At 41.4% G+C, this 20945-nt stretch overlaps 1 long non-coding RNA gene across 2 annotated transcripts in view; it reads left to right on the forward strand.

Annotated features, from left to right (window-relative positions):
- LOC109490041 overlaps positions 1–20945 on the forward strand; it is a 97097-nt gene that overhangs the window by 17966 nt on the left and 58186 nt on the right. For both annotated transcript variants that reach the window (XR_002143229.2, XR_004623256.1), the window contains exons 2-3: positions 3012–3108; positions 20008–20158. This is a non-coding gene — a long non-coding RNA (uncharacterized LOC109490041). The remainder of the gene's footprint in view (positions 1–3011; positions 3109–20007; positions 20159–20945) is intronic.

Consider the following 20945-nt stretch of genomic DNA (forward strand, 5'->3'; position numbering starts at 1 on the left):
GCCCCAGTGCCAAATCACAATGCATAATTGGCGCTGATTTTTTCCATATGTATCAACAAAAACAGTGTTGCTTTCATGGGAGATGAAAGCGACCCCTTTCTTTGGTCGTATTTCCTCTTTGTGTATAGTTCCCAGGTCTCCACTGGCTTCATCATTCTCTGTGTAAAGCAAACCCAAAAGAGAAAAAGTCAGAAAATAGGGATAGGGAAGGACTTAAGGAGAAAATATCTTTATGTTTTCCATGGCAAAGAGATAGGGTGCTTTCCTCCTTTTCTTAGCCAAAATAGAATTAATTTGTCAGAGTTGTGTTGAAATCAAACTCTTTGAGTAATGGAAGCACCTAAGTGCTTAATAGCAGTCAATGAATGCGTAGGTGTGAACTATCTTTCTTAAAGGACACTCATTCATTCATTCAACATTCCTTTTGTATTCATTCGCTCAGGCTGCCAGAACAAAATGCCACAGACTGGGAGGCTTAAGCAACAGAAGTTTATTTTCTCACAGTTCTGGAGGCTGCACGTCCAAGATCAAGGTGCCATCAAGCTTGGGTTTTCCTGAAGTCTCTCTCCTCGCTTGCAGATGACTCCTTTCTCTCTGTGTCCTCACATGGCCTTTCCTCTATTATCAGTGGTGTCCCTTCCCCTTCTTATAAGGACACTTGTCCTATTGGATTAGGTCTCACCTTATGACCTCATTTTACCTTAATTATGTCTTTAAAGGCCCCATCTCCAAATATGGTCATATTGGAGCTCAAGGGTAGAGCATATAAACTTTAGGGGGGGCACAGTTTGGTCCTTGACACTTTTATTGAGTACTTTTGTGCTGGGCACTAGAGATACAGAAAAAAAAATGATATAACAACCTGGCCTCTGGGAAGCTGGGAGTCTTACAGACTTGTAAAAAAAAAAATGGAACATGATATGCAATTTGTATACACCAAAGGCACCAAGGGAGAAAATCTGTTTTGTTTTGGAGATGGAAGAGGGGGAATTCAAAGAAGGCTTCAAAGACAAGGTGCTGAGTGAACTGAGTTTCGAAGGAAAGCCTGGCATAGGCAGGATGGCAGGGAAAGAATAAAGAATATAGATAGATGGAATAAGCCTGGCTTCTGAAAGGTTCTAAAAATACTCTCCCTAACTTCAAAGGCCTAAACTTCTATAATTAGAGATAATTTCTTTCATTCAGACATTGCTTCCTAAGGAGGAAAAAAAAAAAAGAAAACAGAAAACTATATTGGTAGGAATGATCTTGGTTACAGACATCATAAAACCGTGATACGAGGTGGCTTAAGCTGTAGGGGCATGAGATATTTTGCAAGAGCAGAAGATCGGTGCGGGGTGTCTTCCAGGCATAGTTTGCTCACTAACTGAATGACGGCATGAACCACTCCTGCTTTTTCTCTCTCCATTTTGTCCTTCCTTACCGCTGGCCTTAGCCCCAGGCTGGATCCTTTCCTGGATATAATGGCTGCCAGTGGAAATCGGGTCTACGTGATTTCTTATTCACACCGCGCAGGAGAGAAAAGGAACACCTCGCACCCAGTCGTTGGTGCTGGTGGTTGGTTTGTATGGGTTTGTGAGATCCGATTGCCAAATTTTCAGGAATTTTGCATACTGGTTGTTAAGCATAGCCATTACTAAAAATTAAATTATATAAATTTAAAATGAAATGCATTACATAAAAAACAAAGATAGCAAATACTCAAAACTTGTCATTTCCTAATTATTTCACTACCTTTATGATTACCTACACCCTGGACATGATTTACACTGATCATATATACATGATGGTGACAGTAGGTGATGATATGTCACTGTACTCCCCTCTCCAACCCCACATCAATGGCTTGAAATTAGCCATGGCAGGCATGTTTACAGCTCAGAAATGGGCAAATGCTATAAATCAGGTCGTGATTCATTCTTTTTTGATTGTCTCTTAGGAAAGTGATGGAGATATATAAACAATGACAATTAAACTTTAAAGAATACTATTCTGAAACTGTTATATTGTGAATACTACAAAGACTTGACTTGACTACAAAGACTTTTCCAGTATTATTTGATTCAGCAAAGAAGTCATTGGCCTTATTGACAAATGAGTGAAGTTCTGATCATATATCTTCATTGCATTGTCTTGCTTGTTAACATAAACAAAAGCAGCGAACATCTGTCAGTTGCAAACCTAGGTTGGCTATAGATGCAAGAATTAAACTATTCTGTAAAAATCAATTGGCTGTGTGGATTTGTGTGTGTGTATACATATTGGCTTCTACACATCCATTAGATGAGTAAAAATTTATGTAGAGTCATACATACATGCAAATAGATACCTACATATAGATACCTGTATGTATGCATGTATGTATAGATATAGGTATCTTTATGTAGGTTTGAATACATTTTTCCCTGAATAGCCCATTGTTAACACTTATGAGTATCACTCTTCAATCCTTTAGTTTGATTGGGCCAATCTAGCTGACATGCCCACCCTTAAACCTGTATTGCCATGTATTAACTACCCTTTGTGTCTGGGAATGGGTGGCTTCCTGAACTAAATAGAGGGTTTGTTAGAACAAAGGAAGTGGGGATAGATTTTGGTTAGGCCACCAAAAGTACCTACAACTATAAAGTCACCCATCCCCAGCAGCAAAAATGACACATTAATACAGTATCTGTCATCATAGTTCAGTGTGAATTAACGAATGATACCTTTTCCAATAGAATAAGTGGATCAGAGCATGTTGTATAGAACTCTTGACTATTTGTGCTGGATAATTCTTTGTTGTTGGTCACCGTCCAATACATTATTGGATGTTTAGCAGCATCTCTGACCACTACCCATTAAATGCCAGTTCCCCACCTCCAGTTATGATAACCAAAAAATGTCTCCAGGCATTGCTAAAGGTCCCCTGGGGAGCAGAATAGACCCCAGATGAGAACTGTTGGTCTAAACCCAAGATTTATTGGTTCCAAACCTGAAAGTTTTTAGTTTTCTTTTCCATTCTCTCTAAGGTAAAGCTATCAGCAGTTGAATGTCAAATCGATGGTTCAAAGGCAACAGCAATGGAAGAGGCACATCCTTGAGAGCTGCAACCTGGGCCCCATAAAGGTAAGTCTGGGGGTAAACCTTCTGGATTTAGGAGAGAGTGGTGTTCCACTTGTGGAAGCCAAAGACTCCGGATACTAACCTCTCAACCTTGCATATTTCAACATGGCTTTTCCCACCTTTGAAACACAAAGGATATGAAGCTCTTTATATGAAGATCTATATATGAAGATCTTAAGAAGGCCTTGGTACCTTTTAGAAAGCTTAAGAAGATTTTTAGGTTGAGTTAGAAGGAGCATTTCATTTAGCTTGTGCTTGGGTTCCAGAAGATCCACCTTTCAGACCATAGCAACGATGTATGTTCCAAAGGAAGCAAACAAAGCCTTCTGAGTGATTTGTAAACTGTCCAAAGCCTGGAAAATGTCTTCATGCCAGAGTCTATTGACATTTGTGTAAAATAAGCTTACCCAAAGCTCTCCTCTTCTCAAGAAAGCCCTCCTTAAACCTGCTTTCTCTTCCAGTTTCCAGCTGGTCTTTATCTTTCTTCAATAGCTAAAGATCTCAAAGGATTAGTCTTCATTTGCTGTCACAATTTGTTCTCCTGTTCATTCCTTGGACTCTGTCTGCAAATACCAGCAATGCTATGTTCAGTCACCTCCTCTAAAACATCTTCATTCTCTTTGACTCTTAGGACAGCTCTTGATTCTACTGGTCATTCTCTCTCCCATATGTTTTTTGCCTCCTGTTAGTTCCATGATGCCATGCTGTTCCTCCTACCCTTCTGTTGACTCCTTCACTGGTTCTCTTTTTTCTGTGTGCTCCTTAAATTGACATGTCCTCCCAGGTCTCTGTCTGTTCCTGTTCTCTCTTTCCTCTCCCTTTGGTCCACCATCTTCTCATGGCCTCTCAACTCTAGGTGGATGGCTCTCAAGTCTACATGTCTGGTTGTGGCATCTCTCCTTGGCTCCGGAGATGAGTGTATTCACCTTCACCTGTGTGCGCCACAGGTGCCTCAGAAGCATGTCGCTCCTTACCATTTTTTCCCTAGCTTGTCTTCTTTGCATCCCTATCTCAGCTAGTAAAATTGCTTTCCTTTATGTCTCCCTGACTAGAAACCCTAAAGACACCTTGAATTAAACTTCCCTTGTCAATGAATCCCATTGTGACATCTGTCTCGGAATCCTGTAGATTTCACTACCATCATTTCTCTGGTATGCATTCCACCCTTTCCACTCCCACTACTCTAGTTTAGACCTCAGGTTGGCAAACTGCTTGAAAGAACTCGATAGTAAATACTTTAGGCTTTGCAAGTCATACTGTCTCTGTTGCAACTACTGAACATGAAAGCAGCCATAGGGAATATGTGAATGTGTTTCAATAAAACTTTAGTTGCAAAAACAGATTTCTGGTCTGATACAGCCCATGGGACAGTTTGCCATCTCCTGGTTTAGAGGGTTGTTATCTCTCATTTAGTTTATCTCATTACTCAAGGAGCTGATCTCCCTGCTCCAGTTTTATTTTCCTCTAATTATTTTTATCTCGTTGTCCAAAGTAACTATTTGTGGGTGAATGCATCTTCCTAAAATGCAGGCCTGATTAGACACCTTAGACATTAAGACACTAGATAATTTAGCTTTCTTTGAACAGGCCACACACTCAAGCTCTATAATTCTCCCTCCCCTCCCTGGAGTGTTCTTCCCCACCCCCAAATGCTTATAAATGCCACTCCATAAGACCCAGCTTACAAGTGACCTCTTCTAAGAAGCCCTCAATACCTCCATTCCCAACTCCGAACTCTTTTTTCTCCAATACCCTTAATACTATGCCGCTCTCACAGCGTCATCTCCTGAAGAGTCTCGTAGGGAAGTTCTTCTACCTATGTTTGTTTGCCTCCCTCAATCAAAAGCTCCCTAGAGAGCAGAAAATGTCTTCTTAAAAGATCATTTTGACTCCCCAACATATTACTCTGTTCAAGTATACTAGTTTCTCTATGTATATACTCTCCAATTTCAGGTACAAAATATATACATTTCCAACATATAGATGCAAGAAAGGTACAGTCCAGAGCCAAAGCAAGTCTACTCCACCTACCACCACCAAACAGCACTTGGGATTGGTCACTTCAGTCGTAACCCTAACTGCCTGTTCACCAGTCCACAGCTTGCATACTGAGTCTGTGATTAGTGTTCAGGTTTTTTTTAATGGAAAAAAGCCATCAAATTATATTGCAAGAAAGAATATGTTGAAAGGTCTAGGAAAATGAGGCTATGATGGAAATAAAAGGAAAAATTCATTTAAAAAAATGAAAATGGCAGGAAAATAGAAAGCGCTGAATGCGTGAATTGAATCATTTGTCCATAAACATGATTTTAAAGGGCCACAAGTGAACAAGGTAATGTGTGAAGAGTGCAAAGTCAACGTGATGTCAATGCAATTAACTGTAAGCAATAAGAAGGGAAGATATATATTGAAGAAATGGAAACATTTTGAGGGTTTATCTAGAGCTGGCACTATTCACTATGATAATTACTAACTACAACATGACTATTTAAGTTTCAATAATTGAAGTTAAATAAAATTTAAAATGCAGTTCCTCAGTTTCATTAGCCACAGCTCAAATGTTCCTAGCCACTTGCTGCTAGTGGCCTCCATTTTGGACAGTGCAAGTCTAGAACTTTTCATCAACACAGAAAGTTCTATTGAAGAGTGCTAGTCTAGGATGAGTGAAGTCAAGTGCCTCTTAGCTGAAAGTTGAGTGGATAAAGGGTGGGGCTCTGTTTGAAAAGGTAAAGGCCAAACAGGGTGAAAAAAATTCATTCAAAAGCAATGGATGGTTCCAGAGAATGCTGGTGATGAAAATTCATTCAAAAGCAATGGATGGTTCCAGAGAATTGAGGCCCATTGGAATCTGCTCAGTGTCCATGTGAAATGGGAGATAAGCAGCCCTGAATAGATAAACTCAGAGACTCAATAGTTCCCCGTACTTGTTGAGAGCGTCAAGGCATTACCAACGTTTTTTGTTTTCTTCCATGTAGATTTAAATGTATATTTGGGGAAGGGATACTCTACAATACTATGTGTCAAACTGTAGGTCAAAATCAATTAGTGAGTCATGAATCATTTAGATGGACACAAGCAGACCTTTCTAAATGAAACAGAACAGACTGGGAAATGTCAGGCCTGTCACACACTGTTCGGGCAAATGCTGTTTTGTGAAACTTTTGTTTCAGTGATGTTTGTACGTATTTCTTAGTGTGAGTCAGGCCCCCAAAGTTTGAAAGCCAGTGCTTTTCAGAGCATAGATTAGCAAGGGAGGGAAAAGTAGGTTTAGACAGACTGCCACTTCTTTGTGTGGGCCTGCAGGTGAAGAATACAGACTTGAACCCCTCCCTCCCTGTCAGTCGCCTGGGCTTAGGAGAAAGTCCAACTTAGAAAATAACCTCATTGAATCAAACCTGTTTGCTCTTTCCTCTCACTTCTGGAAATGAATGGATTGTTATCAATTCCTAGATGGTCTGCGTCTCAGAAGACAGTTTTCTTGTTTTTTGTTTTTTTTTCTGCCGGCACAAGTAGCTAGCCACTGGGGATTGCCTGAGCTGGCCTGAAATGGATTGACCCCAGGAGTCAGGGTTAACTACTTAGAAAGCGGGTGTAACCTGGGCATGCTCAGGGGAGGCAAGACCAGAAAGTCTGAGCTGTGCTCCCTAACCACACAGCTCAACAGTCACCTTCCTACTTGGCAAAAACAAAAGCTCTATTAAATTTTGAAAGAAGAGAATAATGCTTGTCTTATTCACATATTAATATGATTTATTTAAAAACCCTGATCCTGTTGCCTCAGAACGACTTATAATGCTCTGTTTATCTCTTGGAACGTTGACAACGAGAGTTCAGATTTCTCCCTCTGGCCTTCTAAATCATCTCTTCTGGAGCTAGTGGGAGCCCAGTGTACTTGCTACCCTATACGTTACACAGTGACATGGAAATCTTGATTGCTGACTTAGGCCAATTTAATTAAAAATTAAAAGGAGAAAAACCCCAGTCTAGTGAAAATTCCTACGGATGGCCACCCAAATTTGCAGAAACCCTGCAAACTTGATTAGTCACTTAAAAAATTGCATTGATTACTTATAATTGTCATTAGAAGTTTGGTTTCAAAATTCTTTCCTCAGGTTAAACATCAAATCAGTTCTGAGTGAAATATATACATTTCGTTGTTCTAAATTATCTACATTTTCCTAGGCAAGAACTTTTTGCTTCAATGGGGGTAGATATTAATGGAAATTTTGGAAGTAATTTTCTCAGGGCATTTGGATGGATGAGATATTCCCAAACTCTTTGCCCCTGAGCTTTGACTATACATATACATATGTTTTTAAATGTTTAACAAAACTGTCTTCAGAATGTTTTCATATATTCGCACTTAACTCTTCGGTTTTCCCTGGGAGACACTGTGTCAGCAGGGCTCAGCTGCCAACTACATGCATTATTCGCAAATTGCATTGATCACAAATTCATATTTCCTAATGGATTTGGACTCCTGGGCCCTCTATTCCGGTGGCCACCTCCACCTGAATCTCCACGGACACCTCAAGTTCAACATGCTCAAATCTGAGCTCATCAGCCTGCCTCTAGGCTTTTCATCTCCAGCTGTGTTCCCTGTCCTGGGGACTGGTGTAGCATTTCCTCATTTCGTAAACCAATAGCCTTGAACTAGTCTTGAAGGTTTCCTTGTCAGCAGCCCCCCCATTCACTAAAAACAATGATTTTCATGAGAAAACATCAGGATTTTATCAGTTCTTCCTCAGAAATGCCTCGTCTGTCTCAGACTTTCCTGGCAGGCCAGAGGCGGGGCTCACTGTCTCTCACCTGAACTACAGCCACAGCCCCTCAGCGCGCCTCCCTCTCCAGGAGAGTTCCTCATCCGTGCTTCCTCTGCGTTATCTCCCTAAAAAACAAACAGACATACTCCTGACACTCCACTGTATGACTCTCGCCTGTAGGAGACTCTCTGTTATCTGCTGTTGCCTGCGGGGTGAGACCAAACTCCCAAGAAAAGCAAATATCCACCACAATTGGCCTCTTACCCTCGGCCACCTCTCCGCTTCCTCCTCCCCTCCCAGATGTGATGCTTCAGCCACACTGAATTTCCCTCCAGTCTTCCAGTGGAAGGTGTTTTCCTGTTCTCTGCTTTAGCAATGTCTCTTTTTCTAGAATGCTCATATTTTATCTCCCCAGAAAGACACCTTTCATCCTTCAACACAAAGCTCAAATGCTACCTCCTATGGGAACTTTTTGTAATTTCTCCATGAAATTTGTGAGTTCATTGGTCCTTCTTTTCCATTTCTCTATTACAGCACTTTTCACATTATATCACAATTATCTGCTAACATGTATGTGGTATTCACTAGGACTATTCTTCAGTGTTTCTAGATCTTCCCAAATCTAGCTGTAAGGTAGAATTGCCCTCCCTGGTTTCCTTATGGTTGGGTGGGACCATGCACTAGTTGTGGACAGTGAATTGAGAGTGGAAGAGATGAGTGTCATTTCTGGAATGGAGCATATCATTGCTTGTGCAAGGCTCTTCAGACATTTTTCTTCTAGCATGTTCATCCTTCATCCTTCAACACAAAGCTCAAATGCTACCTCCTATGGGAACTTTTTGTAATTTCTCCATGAAATTTGTGAGTTCATTGGTCCTTCTTTTTCCCATTTCTCTATTACAGCACTTTTCACATTATATCACAATTATCTGCTAACATGTATGTGGTATTCACTAGGACTATTCTTCAGTGTTTCTAGATCTTCCCAAATCTAGCTGTAAGGTAGAATTGCCCTCCCTGGTTTCCTTATGGTTGGGTGGGACCATGCACTAGTTGTGGACAGTGAATTGAGAGTGGAAGAGATGAGTGTCATTTCTGGAATGGAGCATATCATTGCTTGTGCAAGGCTCTTCAGACATTTTTCTTCTAGCATGTTGACTGGCAACGTTAAAGATGGTGACTGCTTCATCAACCTAGGCTCCTGCTGACCCACGATGGACATGTAACATGAACAAGAACCTTTGCTGATTTTGGCCAATGAGATATTGGGGCTGTATGTCACTGCAGTATAACCTGGTTAACCCTTCCTGAGACAATGTGTGTCATCCCAATGGGACAGTGAACTCCTCAATGGGCTTCAGTGTAGTCTCTTGGCATTCCCATTGTCTGGCAAGTGAGTAGTAGGTCAGTGAAATGTTGGTTGAAGGAAGGCATACATCAATAAGGTATTTAAGTCCCAGAGATAAATAGAAAGCCATTAATAAAAATGTAATATTTCCATGCCTGTTAAAAAATAATGGCCACTCGAGAAATGTACTTAAATCCAATTCAAAGCTGCTCTTTTTGATAATAGTTTTCATTAAGTTTCCTGTGCAGTTTTATGTTCTGGCTCCGGACCTCGCATTGCAATGAGGGGAATGTTTGTTAAAGAAACGGTGCAGGAATAACAAGTTTCATTTGTAAATCTCTGTGTGGTTGGGTGATTGGTCCTCATGGACCGTCAGTGCTTTTTTGAAAACAGCACTCAGCAATGTGCGCATTACCTTTATTAGTTGAGCTCTTAGACTGGCCTGCATGTGGAGCTCCAGTAACCGCCTTCAGATGTCTGCCTTGTTATCTCCACAGAAGTGAGGGGACTAGATGTTTTGAAGCAACTAGTTACTGGGATTTGCATTTTTTCAGTGATGGAAAATGACAAGCAACTGCCCTTGGGCCAGCTGTGTGTTTGCCTTTGTAAGTGACCAAAACTTTGTGTCAAAGCCCCACACACAAGCTAATCACTTGCATTTGGAGCTGCTTCCTCTGTCTTCTGGCAGAAGCTCAACATTAGGAAATTGTGACTAATGGCAAAGGGAAAGAACCCTGGGAGGCTTATCTAGCGGGGGAGGGCTTCAAGGAGATCTTTATAGGAGCCAAAGAAAAGTAAAATATGGCTTGATTAACCAAGATAAGATAGGAACGTGCAAAGTGGACAGTCTTTTGAAAGGGGACAAGCACAGACACAAGGGACTCCTGAAAGGAGATGTGGTTATTATTAGCATCACACGGCTATTATTTCATTGCATTGGAGCATGCACAGTTTACGATTCTCCAAACCTGTAATTCAGGCAAGGGGTTCCAAAGCCTTTGCAAGCTATGAAGCTTCTCTCAATATGACCTCTTTCCATAGACTAAGAAGGGGCAAGGGAAGCTGTGCACTTAATAGAAGAGGATTTGGTCTTGAAATCAGACCCAGCTGGCTGGGGGTCAAATCCCAGAGCGACTGCCTATGAATGGTGTGAGCCTCGGCAAGGCGCTTCACCTTAGGATACCTTCATGTCTTCATCTATAAAATGCTGTGCTCAATGACACCAGAATGTTGTGAAGATTCAATGAGATTATGCATGTAAAACTTTTACTGCTCTTACGAAGCCCGTACTTAATGCTCCAGTAAGCGTTAGCGGTTATCCGGTTCTGAAGTACGTACGCATTGGAAGTCCATCACTTTCAAATCATGTTCTGCTCTTTAACATGAATCAGAATGGAGAGGTTCATGGGATGGGGATGAGGGACCGAGTTGAAGCATTGGAGGAAAGACCCCCCTCCTTTTTTTAAATTTATATGTTTGACAGAGATAGACAGCCAGAGAGAGAGAGGGAACACAAGCAGGAGGAGTGGGAGAGGAAGAAGCAGGCTCATAGCGGAGGAGCCCGATGTGGGACTCGATCCCGGAATGTCGAGATCGCGCCCTGAGCCGAAGGCAGACGCCTAACGACTGCGCTACCCAGGCGCCCCAGAGGAAAGACCCTTTTTGGACAACTTGTGCTCTGGTTCCCTATGAGGAAACTGTCCCGTTGTCTCTGCAGCAGGCAGCAGCCGCACAGAACTGCATGCCTCCCGCTGACGGTAAGAGCCCGGTAATCGAACAAAGCCCACAGTCTTTGCCTTCACAAAGCAGAGGCCTGGGAGTTGCTGTTTTTTCAAAGGCTGTGTTTGAGCTTTGTCAGCTGGCTGAGCTGAAGTTTATCCTGTGTCCACTTCCCTTATCAGCCGCCCATGGCAGGCACACGTTTCTTTGCTCAGTGAATGGCAGGACTTTAGGACTCCTTGTCGACAGAGGTAATCCATCTTTCTACTGCTGCCATCTTGAAATAACTTGGGAGCAGCTTGTTCAGGGACATGGAAGCAGCCATGATGACTGGGAAGTTTTCTCAGGGATTGAGGAGCACTCACTTGTAATAGCTTTTTTCCGTGTGGAAACTCTGATGAGAATATACTAAAAAGGTGCCCAAAACATGTGGGCTCATTTATGAAGGGAAGGGGAGGCATTTTCATAGGACAGCCCAACATACCTGACTCATAAACCCTCTTCACACACTGTCTTTAAAGGAGGTTTAATGAATGGGAGAGCCCCTGACAAAGTCAAGACATCCTGCATCCCTCTCAGCCTCTTGGAACTACTTTTGGCCCAGGTCACACACTGTCGCCAGAGCTGAGGTGGGGCTACCTGCTGTCCCTAGAAGGTGCCTGTGGCACTGCCCCCACCTCAGAACTCCCATGCCTTCAGCACCAGCTAGGTGTTTTGCAAGTGCTGTGCTCTGGGGGCCCTTCCATGTGATTGGCCCTAGGTTTTGATGACTTGTTTTCCTTTGACAACAGAAGACAAGGGGGTGGAGACATACCTTCTCACCTTTAGTTTTTCCTCCTCTAGAGATGGATCATACTCTGTATTAAAGATCCCAGGTTTGGAAGAAAGTAGAGTGAAAACCAGCACCCCTCCTTTTTTCTTCTTCCCCACAAAGCCAGAAGTCAGGTTAGGGTACTCACCTGTAAAAAATAGTCTGTCTAGTTTGGCCACAGGGAAGGTCGTGGGATGGAAGTTTAGACTGGTCAAAGTGGGTATGTGAGAGGTCCCAAGCTGGTTTTAAAGTCCAGTCTGGGCAGGCTTATCTCATTACACATTCCGGGGCATTGTTCACATCCTAGGATATGTGAATGGCATCATCTGGAGTCATGCAACTTATAACCTGCAAGGCAAGATGCGGCAACCTGAACTTGAGCCACAGTTCCCACATGACCAATGATTCTCAGCCTCGTCTGATGTTCTGTACTGCTGTGTCCATACATTAGTTGGTGGTTGCAAGTCACTCCTATCTAGTAAAGTACAAACATTTTCAAACATGTTCCTTCTTTATTATGAGTTAAAGAAAGCCAAGATCATCATTGCTAGTTCACTCTTACTGTGAATGAAATATGCTGGCTTTGTTTTCCTTATTTCCACATATATACAGAGAGAGAGAAAGAGAGAGATTGAGAGAAGGTGGTGGAGGTATAGCTCCAGAATGGGAATTATATATAACCGACATCTTGATCAATTCTCTTCGTGTTCCAGGGATAGGAAAGTCATTAGTTATGTGTGTCATGATAAAAACAAAGATCTCCAGAAAAGACCAGGTGCTCCTGGGGGCAAGAACTGTATCTTGGCCATCTTTTTTCTCAAAGATTAGTATACTGTCTGGCACAGATTAAAGGTCAGTTGCCACTAAATTTAAATATTTACCACCATACTTTGGGCACCACTATGCCTTTGGGGGGCTAGTGAGACTCTAGCTATCATACTTCAAAGAGGGGAAGAAGACAGAGATTGTGAGATACCCAACCCATTTCTTATTCTTTGCCTAAGATTGAAATCCTCTGCTTAGTACATAGTGACCAGCATTTTTAAAAGAATACTTTCAAAGAGGAGTGATAACCTTATTAGATTTGGCAAAATAGTTTGTTCTCACGACATTATAATCAATCTTCATTTTTTTCTTTAGTTATAAATACGTCTCTCAGGAATGAATACAATGTATTTGGAGAGAAGCCAGTGGTGGGCTTGGTACAGGTCCTTTTTTTTGAAATGGGAAAATTAAGGCAGTTAATTCGGAGTTATATCAGAAGTGGAGCTATAAAGGCATTTTTCTCTATTTAAGCGGTTTTGTGAAACTAGCCCCATCTTGGCTTAAAAATCACATTAAGCCTCTGGCAGTGCTAGAGTTTACAGGGTCCTTGGAGATCACCTAATACAGCCTTCCCTTCCCAATGAAGGGCCTGGGAGGGCAAGTGAAATTGATCCTTGAGGAAAAGTAATTTAGGCAAAAACTGCCTGCCTTCTGCAATGTGGGATAGTAGAAATGTGGCTGGGGCTGCGGGTTGGACAGCTTGGTGGTCACATCTTGGCTCTTTGGCTTGCAGTTCCTGAACTCCATTCTTCTCGTATATTCAGTAGGGATACAGTCTTTCCCTGTCCAGGGGTGCAAGAAGAATTAGAGGAGAGAGTGTGTCTCTCACTATGCTGGCCACGTGGTAGAGTCATTAGAGAGCACTCTTTACTAAGTATCTCCAAGGCTATTCCTCACCCCGATGAAATCAGTAATTCTAAATTCTGTGCAGGAAGGTAAAAACCATCCTTCCTGCATAGCCAATAATTGGCAAAGCTCATTCTCTACCACTGTTACCTATGTACTTGTAGAAAAACTTTCTGGACTTATTTAGGGACTGACCCAAATCCAGAACATTGACAACACCTAATGCTTGTGAGGATGTGGAACAACAGGAACTCTCATTCACTGCTGGTGGGAATAGAAAATGGAACAGCCAATATGAAAGACAGTTTGGTGGTTTCTTGCAAAAGCTAAGCATATTCCTTTTTTTTTTCAGACTTTTTAAGAATTTATCTGAGAGCATGCGTCTGTGTGTGTGTGTGTGTATGAGCAGGGAGGGGGGGCAGAGGGAGAGGGAGAAGCAGGCTCCCCACTGAGCAGGGAGCCTGATGCAGAACTTGATCCCAGGACCCCAGGATCATGACCTGAGCCAAAGGCAGACATTTAACTGACTGAGCCACCCAGACACCCCTAAGCATATTCTTGTCATACAATCCAGCAATTACATATCTTGGTATTTACTAAAATGAATAGAAAATTTATGTCCACACAAAAACTTGCACATAGATGTTTATAATAGCTTTATTCATAATTGTTAAAACTTGGAAGCAACCAAGATGTCCTTCATTAGGTGAATGGAAAAATAAACTGTGGTATGTCGAGACATAGAATAGTATTCAGCACTCAAAAGAAATGAGCCATCAAGCCTTGAAAAGACACAGAGGAATCTTAAACGCATATTACTAAGTGAAATAAGTCAATCTGAAAAGGCTGCATACTGTAGGATTTCAACTATATGACATTCTGGAAAAGGCAAAACTATGAAGACCCTGAAAAGATCAGTGGTTGTCAGGGGCTAGTGGGGAGGGAGGGATGAATAGTGGGAGCACGGAGGATTTTTAGGGCAGTGAAATCATTCTGTATGATGCTATAATGGTGGATATGTGTCATTATACATTTGTCAAAACCCATAGCAAATACATCGAGAGTGAACTGTAATATAAGTCATGGGCTTTGGGTGATGACGATGTGTCAATCAATGTAGGCCCATCAGTTGAACAGATGTATCATTCTGGTGAGGGATGCTGATAATGGGAGAGGCTGTGTGTGTCTGGCAGGGGCGGTACATGGGAACTCTGTACTTTTTGCTTGAATTTGCTGTGAACCTAAATCTGCTCTACAAAAGAAAATCTATTTTTTATAAAGTTTAAAATTCAGATTTTTTTTTCTAATTCAAATTAACCTCTCTCCTAATAATTGCTTTAGAGTTCTGTAGTTTTTTGATAGGAAATGGGTGGATGCTATATATCCCTTGACAATTCTCTCCTTTCATGTCAATGGTACCACAGATCCTTCCCCTCTGGTAAACCTTGCAGATAGTTGATTTGCAGCCTGTGGGTAAGGCAGACGCCACAGTGAATGACAAGAAGCACCCGTCTGTGGCACATAGTTTGTACTAGGGTGGAAATGCCAAATACAGAAAAGTCTTAACCGCCAGAGCATTTTCTACCCAAAGACTTGCAGCCAGGTGGGGCCTGTTGACATGGTGGTGATTGCTTCCTTAATTTTGTCCTATGTTTTTTGAATCCTCTATTTGAGTCAAGATAATAACCATTGTGAAGAGCCTCATCTGAGACTTTGAGGATGAAGTCATTGCACCTCAAATACTTTGTGGAGAAGTTAGGCTATAAATACATCCCTATGTGAACACACATTTCTGTCAATAGCTCTTGTTGCTCATTTTCTTAGGTTGTTTTTATTGCTAGACAGAAAAGTTGAGTTGCCATCTTCACTCAAGGCCTCAGGGAGCTGTATGGGTGAGGTACTAGGAATTTGCTTATGAATCTTTAAGACTTGCTCATTTGTTCCTACATCTGCCTCGTTCCACACCCAAGAGCTTTCCCCTGAGCACCAGGATGGTAGGGAAAGGGCAGGATTAAGTAGGAGAGGGTACGCCTCTATGTCCCCTCCCATCCTGGATGATAACCAGGCCACTCAGTTACTGGAGCATTCCTTACCAAGTGATCAGGAAGGTAAGATGGCATTGACACCATCATGGTCCCAGTTTTGTTCTAATGAGCCCTCCATGTCTTTTTGTGGAGGATTTTTCATGTTGAGTACGTCCAGGAAAAACATTCTTGCATCAGCAGTCTTACTCCGTGGGCATTTTAATGTTCTCAGGGCCTTCTCCCAGAATTTGGGTTCTCAGTGGGAGAAATGTTAGAATCCTTTTTTTCCCATCTTCTTTGCATTTACTGAGTACCTCAATAATGTGGGAACCTTATGAGCCCAAATGTTTCCCTAACAGTTAAAGCTTTAGAAGCATTACAAATACCCTCTCCCCTAAATGTCTGATGCCCAGATGGCTTGGTGTCACTGGGCTGTAAGGGAACTAGATTTTCAAGAGAGATTTGTCCAGGCTTCCTTTTGAATGCACTAAGAAAATGGGACCTATATAAAAATGAAAGCAACCCCTTTTCTACAGGAAATCAGGTCTTCTGAAATATGAGTGTCTTCGTTTGTGTTGGCGTTGAGTTTTGGGTGAGGGTTCAGCTAGATTTTTGTTTTCCTTAAAATGTTCCTATCCATAGATATACTGGCTAGTGAAGCCGAGTCATGTGATCCAAGTTGGCAGATGTTTTGCTTAAGTCACTAGAGTTTGGCATGAATAAAAATTGAACAAGGATTTAGGATTAACTTCCTTGGTCCCAAAAGGTGAACTAAGTTTTTGAGATCCTTGTTTAAGGGATTAGCATCCAAATTGCCATCTACCATCTGGGGATTTGAAAAAAAAAAAAAAAACTTGGATTTTTTTTTTTTTTTTTTAAGTTCTCCCTTTGGTCCACTTCTAAACCCACATAAAAGCAGTTTGGGACTGGTTGGAGCCCCACAGAAAGAAATAGGAGACTGAGATTTTTGGATAAACGTTTTTCCTTTTTATGGAGATAATTTGCAATAATACTGACTTTCAGCATAGACTCCATAACCTTTATCTTGATCAGAAAACATTTTGAATAGGGTGGTGGGGAGGGGTGAGCTCATTGCCTGCAGTGACTCCCGCACAGGGACCCTGAATAAGACATTCATTGGCAGAAAAGCAGTGGTAACTGAAAAGGGCTGGGGGGAAGGGTGGAGAGAGAAGGCTGAGTAGGGCTTGGGTTCCTTCCTCCTCAGGGGAGCTATTTTTTGCTTTACATGCAAAGAATGGCTTTGTACAGCCAAGTTGGTCCTGATCTTGTTTACATAAAAGAAATCGAACATTTATTTTGTGCCGGGTTATTTTTTTCTTCCTTTGCCAGTCAGAGGGTCCTAGGCAAATCAATAAACAAAGACCCTGCTCTGTTTTCACTTTGTGGCTGAGGGTTCAGACTGGGTAACCCTTCAATGACTGGATTAGCTACTTCTGTGGAGACTGAGTCTTTTGGCCTTGGGTAGATGGGTTGTCAGTGACATACTGGTCCTGCCGGGAACCTGAAGCTCCACAGGACAGTGGGAGGACCTCTGGATTCTTGGGTTGTGTGGCAGATGCTAAAAGTGAGAGGAAGAAGAAAACTGCCTCTTTGGCTTCTGCAGAAACCAGCTGAAGCCCTGAGGCATGTGGTTTGGTTACTCTAATCTTTGCCCAGTCAACAGCCAGCATTATTTTTGGGCATTAAATCAAACCAAATGCCTTTAAAATCTATAGCTCTGAAATTTGACTCTACAAATATGGAATTCCATAGAAGGGCTCCATGCTGAGGGGCAAAAAATATTTTCTTCTTCTTATTATTTTTTTTCCCCTTAATTTACCTGCCATGAACTTGGACTGACCCTTTGTTCTCTTGTTTTGGGACAACATGAAAAATAAAGGGAAACATGTATTCATTGTAAAAGCATCCCCTTAACCAATGTTCAGCTGGCTAGCTTTCCCCCTTTTAAAGTTCACAACAGTGAACTTTCATGGTAGTTAATCGTCTCTAAATCTCAATCACTTAATTTCTTCTTTAATTTCTGTTAGCTTTGGTTGAAGCAGCATGGTTGAGTAGGGGAGAATAAGAGCTTTGGTATTAGACCCAGACTTGGCTACTTATTTCATCTCTTGCTAGTAGGTTGACCTTCAAGAAGTCATATAACCTCCCTAAGCCCCATTTTTCCCCTTCATGAAATAGGAATGATGAGACTTATTTTAGAGAAAATATTTATAAAGAGCTTAGCATACCATGGCATACCATAGGCTCCCAATAAATGGTACTCCTTATTGGTTTCATTCTTCAAATTTGGAAGTTTGTACAAGAGGGCCTGTGTCATTGATTGACTGGCTATGGTGGCTCTTCACTCTTCCTAGGGGCTCTAGAACAATCTTTAGTGGCATGATCAGTAACATATCAGTTGTATACAATAATGAATTTGTGTATGTGTGTGTACAAATATACCAAACATACCTCACAGAAAGCCTGCACAAAATGAAATTAAATGAAATTAATTAAATTAAGCCATCCTTGCTTTTTGCCAAATATATATTGTTACCCAAATTGGACATGGCTCATTACTTTGAGTATACACATGTTTGAGCAAGTATGAAATAGTACACAAAATTTTGAATTAGTCAAGAAGTCTATGAGCCTAAGTTCAGCCACTTACTAGCTGTATGAATTTGAGTAAATTATCTAACTACTTCGCCAAATGGAAAATTATGTGGAGTGCTAATTAAAATTAATAGCTAGTATTTAAGGAGGACCTATAATAAGCCAAACGGTGTTCTAAGCTTTTCATATATATGAAACTCATTTAACAATTACCTAAATACAATTTTGTGAGATAGCTTCATTTTACAGATGAGACCACTGAGGCTCAGAGAGATTAAGTATCTTGCCCAAGATCACACAGATGAAAAGTGGTAGGGCTGAGATTTGAACACAGAGAGTTTGACTCTAGAGTCCATTATTTTAGCCACTATATTATTCTCCGTGTAGGAGTGATGGAAAGGTCTGTGGGCCACAGATCTGAGCGTGAGTCCCAGCTGCATCCTTTCCATCTCTTGATCTGTGTGAGATTTCTACCTAGACATCTTTCTGGGCTTAGCTCACATAATTGGGGTCATGGCAAATTGAGTGTAATAAAATGACATGATAAAAACTACATGAAAGGACCAAGTTAGAGTGAAGTCATATGTCATGAAAGAATTAGAATCTGGAAGTCACTGCCAAAGGCAAAAATCATGTAGAGTCAAGATTATCCTTGAAAATCCCTTAAATTGCTCACCACGTTCTGTGTACGTAACTGTGTATACAGCCTCTTACAACAATGATAAACCATGAGGTGATTGGTTCTCTATGGTTTCCAGTGAGCGCTCCACACATTCCAATGACTATTCTTCCTCTACCCATGACAACACTGTTTAGATATTTTTCTTTTTTGCTGACTGTATAGAATTGAAGTCACGTCCTTAAATACAAGCGATGTAACTCAAATGAGCTGTGCAAATTTTAAATGCGTTAGAGTCACTCCTTGCTGGTGGGAGCATTCTAGTATTTCCCACCCTCAGAATTGTTACAAGGATCAAATAAGGTGATTGAAAACCCACCTTTGTGCACTCATGTTCACCTTGAATCATCATTAGATGATGTTCAGCAATGTTTGCTCATAATCACAACCATCCTGGCAACTGGTTTGCTTGTCTGCTGGTTTGTTTTTAACTGCTCACTTTCCTGACTCCCGTTTTCTTTCTTTCCCATAAATATAGTATTCAACAAGGTGTAGGGATACTCCTTGAATCCTTCCTCTTCTGCAACATGATTTTCAGCTCTCACATCTTGTTAAACCTACCACTTATTCAGTTCAACATCATACATTTATCAGAGGTCCCCTGAGCACCAGGTTCTCTGTTTTCTGCAATCCTCACCCTCAGGAAACTCCAGATCTTCAATTGCCTTCAGAATGTTTCCACTTACAAGTCACACCATCTCTTGATCTCAGCCTGTTTAAACCTGAGCTGGGTATCTCTTTTGCGTTTTAGGAGCTACTTCCTGACTTCCTGGTTTCTGTGGCTGGCAGCACCTTCTCCTGGTCAGATGAGCCTGACATCTCAGCAATATCGCAAGAGCCTCGTCTCTCTTCCCTCACACCTGCAGAGGCATCAGTTCTGACTCCTGTGGTCCTTCTATTACTTTTGCTTCAAAACCATTCAAGGAGCCCCCAGTCTCTTGTATTCTGTGTCTTTCCAGTTTCATTAGTGTATGTGTGTTCGTGAGACTAATCTTCCTTGAAAGTGCTATGTACTGCTTCCAAAAGAAATCTAAATACCGTCTGGCCACAACCTAAGGATCCAGTGTTATCCGTCTCTCTGCTTCTACAGAATTCTACAGGAATACTTCTCTCCAATCACACAGATGAGTTTCTTACTGTCTCCCCAGATGCTCAGCATTTCTGTTCCTGAATACTCTATTTATTAAGAGGATGGCAGTTCTTCACAAAATTAATCTACGGTAGTATCCACTTATCCGTGTTTCCCTTTCCGCGGTTTCAACTTTCCACAGACAACTGCGGTCCCAGAAGCAGATGATCCTCCTTCTGACGAATCATCAGACGGTCAATAGCCGCCTTAACTTACCTCACGATGCCTACGTCATTCACCTCCCTTCGTCTCATCGCATAGGCGTTTTATCATCTCCCGGTATCGCAGGAAGGGTGAGTACAGTAAGATATTTTGAGAGCGAGACAGCACATTCACTTAACTTTTATTACACTATATTGTTATAATTGTTCTATTTTATTATTAGTTATTGCTGTTCATCTCATACTGTGCCAAATTCATAAATTTAACTTATCATAGGTCTTATGTGTAGGAAGAAAGCAGTATACGTAGGGTTCAGTACTATCCACGGTTTCAGGCGCCCACTGGGCATCTTGGAAGTATTCCCCTCAGATAAGGGGACAATTGAAATGCAAATAGGTTTGCTTTTGTAACTTCTAAAGTTTATCCTAAAGAATAGATGTCCATGAATAGCAAAAATATATTTAAAAGGAAGAAACTGGAGGGGAACCTTACAGTGGGAGGCAGTAAATTGTAACAGAAAGTTGCATTCAAATAAACATGCAGAAACTGTAACAGAATAGTTGGATAATGAAATAGACCCTAAATGCAAGGATATGTCTATTTTTAGTATCTGGAAAAAAATCCAGCATTTTAAAATAATGTGAATGAGGGATTATCGAATAAATGATTCTAGAATAATTTTTACTTAAAAAAAGTAAGTTAATCCTTTACCACTCACCATATACTAAAACAAATCCCAGGAAGATCAAAAAAGATAGAATATACCATAAAAACACCAGAGGAGCGGTGCCTGGGTGGCTCAGTCAGTTAAGCGTGGGACCCTTGGTTTCCACTCAGGTCATGATATCTTGGATTGTGGGATGGAGCCCTGTGTCAGGCTCCACACTCAGGGCTGAGTCCGCTTGGGATACTCTCTCT

This window comes from Ailuropoda melanoleuca, chromosome 1 (assembly GCF_002007445.2).
Source record: "Ailuropoda melanoleuca isolate Jingjing chromosome 1, ASM200744v2, whole genome shotgun sequence".
NCBI lineage: Eukaryota > Metazoa > Chordata > Mammalia > Carnivora > Ursidae > Ailuropoda > Ailuropoda melanoleuca.